This window comes from Marmota monax, unplaced genomic scaffold, assembly GCF_021218885.2.
Source record: "Marmota monax isolate L192 unplaced genomic scaffold, Marmota_monax_Labrador192_F-V1.1 WCK01_AAM20220418_F8-fsc00004, whole genome shotgun sequence".
NCBI lineage: Eukaryota > Metazoa > Chordata > Mammalia > Rodentia > Sciuridae > Marmota > Marmota monax.
Window position 1 is genome coordinate 22,037,591 of NW_026692881.1, and position 6,383 is coordinate 22,043,973.

A 6,383-nucleotide genomic window follows, 5' to 3' on the forward strand; every position below is an offset into this window, starting at 1 on the left:
GTTTGCCTATGTGAATTATCTCTTCGTGTTTGTGGAGAGAACAGTGCTTACTTGAAATGCTGCAATATTATAAAATCATTCATCAATAATACGTTCTGGCTGAAGAAGGGATATATCAGCCAGACAAGATTCTTAGGCCATAAGGTTTCAGTAATCAAGCCAAATAATCAATGGGTTTTATAGCCTATAATGGATGAATTTATCTTTCACTTAAATAATCTAAGTAGCTCGAAGCTTTTGAGAATTTTCTCATTATAAAATTCAGTTGTTTAAAGATAAACTGTTTTCTAACATCACCCAAGCAAATTCTTATAAATCAAAGTTCTGAAACCTTGCTATTATAACCCCATATGAACACCTTCATTTCTGAAGTAGATTTTGGACTCATAAAATATTCATTTGTGTGCCTGGACACTCCATCATATTAAAAAAAATTCTGCTTGATTAAACAGAATATATTATTCTGCCTCCTTATTTGCATAATAAATCAGACCTACACTGTGGGTCATTGAGTGCAAGTTACAGCCTCTAACAAGTTGTGCCTTCAACCTTGCTCTCAATTTTTAATTAAAATAACTTTAAGGAGATACAGGATTTTCATATTGAGAAACTGAAAATGATCTTCAGAAATATATGGCCTCTTTGATATGAATATTAGAGCTACTTGATGCCAAAGGAAATGGTTTCTGCAGTATAGAATTTGGGGTTTTATCTACCACACAATAACTGATATACTTACTTTTGAGATTGAGTATATTAGGATATTATAGATAAAAGCTTTTGTCACAATTCAAACACAAGTACAGCAATGGTATGTCTCTCTGTTCTCCCTATTTCCTGTTTTGATAGAAAGATATTTGTTACAATCCTGAATGGAGATATATAGCAAAATAACCAGAATCAAGTGATAAAAAGAAATCACCATAATTGCATAAACTATTAAAATACTAAAATCAAAAGCTGATACTAATTATTTTAATAATTAACATTAAGTGCATTATATATGAAAAATACTACCCAGGGCTTCTGTGACAAGAGTATCATTGAAATTTACATATAGATACTTTTACACAAAGAAAAAAAAATACAGTGGCAGTAAAATACACTAATAACTGGGCATCTATATGTTGAAGTGAGTTCTCCTAATAGGAAACTAAACTATTTTCTCCCAAGGTTGCAGATTTGTCTGGCCATATCTGAAGATGGGTGATTCAGTTCTTCCAGAAGTGTATTTATAGAATAGATCCAGTATCTTCCAAGAAATAACTCGAGAAAAAATCTCGAGGAACAACAAGGTGGTCCAAGAACAATGATATGGTGGTAAAAGTGAAAGATTCATCTTAAATAGGGAAGAACATTGACCATTCACAGATGTATTGCTCAGTTGCTCTGAATTTTGGTTAGATTTTCATAAAAATCAGTAAAAATAAAAAAATCTGCCTTGCTGAACTTTTAAAAAATCTTTAAAGAAATGAGGTAGTTCCACTGTGTAACCTGAGTAAAAGAATCAGTCAAAAGTGGAAGAGTGAAATAGCTTTCCTAGCATCCGGGATTAGAAAATGCCAAATAAGGAAGTTAGTGTGAGCAATGACATGGACCAGAGAAAGAAGGAACGTTATTTTCTGGTCTCAGCAGAAAATGGTGGAATTGAGGAGAAATAAAAACAAAACAGAAAATATAAACAAAAGTTTGTAAACATATAAGATGCCCCCTGGAGATTTCATGCAGTTACTATTTGGATTGAAATACATTGTAACTATTTTCTGATCCATGAACTCTCAATAGTCATTCCCAGCTCAGTGATTTACATCATCAAGTTCTCCATGCTGTAACATTCCTCACTCCCATCTGCCTTTTTTAAAAATATATATATATATTTTTAAGCTGTTGATAGACCTTTATTTATTTATTTATTTATATGTGGTGCTGAGAATCGAACCCAGTGCCTTACACATGCCAGGCAAGTGTGCTACTGCTGAGCCATAGCTCCAGCCCCACTCTGCCTTCTTAAATCTCCATCTTCAATTCTTAAGACCAAGTTTTCTGGGAATCTTTTCAAACTATTGATATGTCATTGATCACTTGTTCATTCGCTGTTAACTTACACTGTGCTGAGATGCAGTTACCAGCAGCCAGAAATGCAAATATTAGGCTGCATGGGTGAAGGATTTAAAATTCTTATATGCAAGAGGCAAAAATAAACGTGTAAATAAAAAAAATTAATTTAATAAGGAAAATTAAACACAAAGCTGAATGAATATAGATTGCTACAGGAGTAGCTCTTATTGCTTTCTCACATAATTGAGAACACATTGCATATTTATTGTTGTTGTTGTTTTCTGATTCTGTGTATGTATTCAGATTGCTTTTAAGCTTGAGTATAAGCATTTTGAGGACAAGAATGTCTCATTGTAGCATTTATATGTTCTTTTAATTGTGCCTAGCATAATAATTCTTATTAGTTGATTCTCCTGTGGATGTCTAGAATTCTAGGGAAAAAAAGAAAATTATGCAATAAGTTTGGAAATCATTTTTCAAGTCTATTTTTTTTTTTGTGGTGGTGATCAGTCCCAGGGCCTCACATACTTGCACATGCTAAGCAGCAACTCTACCACTGAGCTACATGCCCAGTCCTTCTTCTTGTCTTCCTAAAAATAAAACCTTGACTTGCAGAAGGAATCAGCAGATCCTTCACATAAGGTAGATACAAGTAGAAAGTACAAGAATAGAAAGATACTCAATCTCACTAATTGTCCAAGTGGCATCAAATAAACAAAGTACCATTTTATATAAAGTTTTATAGATTTAGAGTATGTTGTGCTGTACATTATATAAATTGCAATATTTTGTCAATACATAGCAACACGGGGTAAAATCCATTTAAATAATGCAGGCTTATCCATTTCACTTTATAAGAAATCTAGAGATCTATATAGTAATTAAAAACTGTCCTCGGAGTCCTTAATTCATTTGTCCCACTGGGGATTTAGCATGGAACAAAAAAGTCATTAATCTCTTCAAATTTTATTACATTTGTGTTTGGATTTGAAGATAAGCAAAACATGAAAAAATAGATATAAAAATATCTCTATATATGCTCATATAGAAATGTATGTATATATATGTATGTGTATAGGTATGTACGCATATATAAGTTTTATGAAGAAAATAAAGTAAGGTAGTTTGAAGTTGGGAAAGAAAAACCATCATAGTTTTTTCCTTCTACTGTAACATGTAGGTTTGTTAATATCTCTATTCATATTCTCAAAGTGGCTAGAACAATTTTCGTTGGACCACAGGGTAGCCTCCAGTACAGAAAAGGTAAGAATGAATGGTGAGAGTCATTTTCCTCCTTACACTTTCTCTTTTCATTGGGTTGAAAATATTCGCCAAAAGTCCTTCAGTCAGTTAATTAGTCCATTTTCTATTGTCTCTAACACAGTGCCTCAGATGGGGTAAATTATTATTTTGTTGTTTTAAGTTCATTTTGACTCAGAGTTCTGAAGGTCCAAGGTCAAGGAACCACATGTAGCAATGACATCCTTGCTAATTGAGTCCCAAGGGCAATTAGCAAGGAAAAGAGACATGAAAAGAGACAGGGAGCATGAATGTTGTAATCATGGAGGCTCAAATCTATTGTCTCAGTCTAATCCCAATCACATCCCAAAGACCCCCTCTTCACATACCATAGTTGGATTAAGTTCCTAACCTCTTATTCCCTCATAAATGGAATTAAATCTCAAAACAGGAATCCTTGCAGACACACTTAACTAATATCAGAGCCCACATCTTCCTCTTTTTTGTTTTTAGGTCACATGTGCTCCCCTAAAGCCATGACAGAGAATGAAGAGTGTGATCATCCTCACAGTCCTTAATAAAAGCAGATAGCCCTCTGGAATTGAAGCTGGAGTTTACCTTCCTCCTGTTGTGGGCTGATTTGAAAATGAGCCCAGACTTACCCTGTTTTGTTCAGATACCTCACCCTATGTGAAATTACACCCCCCCCACACACACACACACATTTAAGCCCACTCACATAGAAGCTAACACCTCCACCCCCACCTAATTGCCCCCTGACCACAATATCCTTGCTCTATGGGACTAATGCAAGATTGTTTTTCTGAGAATGCTTGGTTCTCTGTACTTTCTGCCCTGGCTGGAAAAGAAAGCTTTTGTCTTCACTTTCAAAGGACCCAGAGAATTATTTGGAAATTTGGGAATAGCACCTTAACATTCCCAGCACACCCCCAGCTTTGTACCTAAAGCTAAGGAGTCTTTTGTCAGCTGGAAAAAGAGAAGGAAAGTGACTTTAGACAACCAGACTTAGATAACAACATGGTTATTCTAGAAAATTTAAGTTGATTGCACAATGTCACAAGGCTATTAGTTGACGGAGCCCTGACTGCAACCAAATCTTTTGACTCAGTGCTCAGGGCTATTTCACTACTGAGTGGACTGTAAGTCCACACTTGTTTTTGTTTTTGGTTGTTTGTTGAGCAGCATAAACACACTAGAATAGAGTTGCAGAGTAAAAGTGGAGAAGGGAACGGGGATGGATTGATGGATTGACACCCTGTCACTAAAATCTCTAACACGTTAAGTATCATTTGTCTCTTTTTAAGACCTTCGAACTTTTTCAGCCCCATCCTAAATGTCTGTGCAGAACTGAAAATACTGTTGGATTTCAGTTCTTCTGTTATAAAATGAACAATTAAACCACGTAATTTCAATAGCTTCTTGGCCTTACCAATATCCCAACTAAACTAGTGATGTATTGTCACTTTATACAATCAACAAATTCATATTCCTAATCCATAGAACTCCAAGGGATTTACTCATGCATTTTATTTATTTATTTATTTATTTATTCATACTGAGGTTAAACCCAGAGGTACTCCACCACTGAGTCACATATTCATAGTCCTTTTTTTATTTTTCCCTTTGAGATAGAGACTTGTGGAGTTGCTTAGATTCTAAGATACTGAGGCTGGTCTGGAACTTGCAATCCTCCTGCCTCAGTCTCCTGAGTCGTTGGGATTCCAGACATGCAACACTGTGCTTGGTCCTCCAGGGAGTTTAATATTTATGAAAAAATTCATTGCAGCATCAGGATAAGCAAATTATTAAACAACTTATCTTTCAAATATTACAGCATCATTAGAACTTGCAATCTAGATAGACACATGGATATAAAGAGAGAATAGACACCCCCTCCTGGCTAATTTAACTCCATATTGTGACCCCTTGTTTTGGGATTGACTTTATCTATGTGAAGGAGATAGTCTAGAAAAGTGGACAGATCAAAGACTCAGACTGGTCCCAGTGTTACCTCTGCCTCTAACTTGGCCAGTGGCCTTGACAAGACACATAATCACTCATGATTTCTGTTTTTTTCTTGTAGGAAAAAAAGCATTAACTGTATCTTCCTTGTTAAACTGTGGTGAAGATAATATATGAGTTTTATTTGTGTAATAAATGCATATAGCTATCATTTATTAAGTGGTAACTATGGCTTTTAATAATGCATTATATTTCTTACATCTGTATTTGCTCTGTCCTCCAGCAGCTTAGTTTTACTTATTAATCACATCTAATGAATATCTCTATCAAATTGGAGAACAACAACAACAACAAAAAGAACAATTTATTTCTGTATTGTTTTTATCCCATAAATTTCTGGCTGCACAATAATTAATACCTAATATATGCTAAGTTAATAAATAAAATCATTGCTTGCTGTGAACCTCAAATACTAAAACCTTAAAAATCTGTGGGTCTTGCTGAATATGGTGGCACACACCTATAATTCCAGCAGTTCCTGAGGCTGAGGCAGAAGGATCACTAGTTCAAAGCCAGTCTCAGAAAAGGTGAGGCACTGAACAACTCAGAGACACCCTGTCTCTAAATAATATCAAAATAGGTCTAGGGTATGGCTCAGTAGTCAAGTGCCCCTGAGTTCAATCCCCAGTACCAAAAAAAAAGAAAAGAAAGAAAATGAAAAAAAAAAAGATCTATGGGCCTTAAAATCATGGATTCTGAATTAATGAATCAATGTAACCTAATAAATAAAAATCCCTAAAAAAATAACTCTTGCTTTCTATTAATGCTTAAATAGAAAGAAATAATTATTCAAATTATTATTTGAAGGACTTATTCAATCTGTAATGACCCTGGGCTTCTTGATGTAAGAGTCTAAGCAGTCAGCCAATGTAAACCTTCATTAAAGTTTTAGTAGAAAATGATAGGTTAAGCCAAGAAATGTTACATTGTTTAGTGTGAAAATAAGAGGAAGTACATTAATGTGGATAAGTCTTTTGCCTTTTATGCTAGGAGAGTAAAGCATATTTTTATTGAATTTACTGCTTATAATCCACTGATGTTGA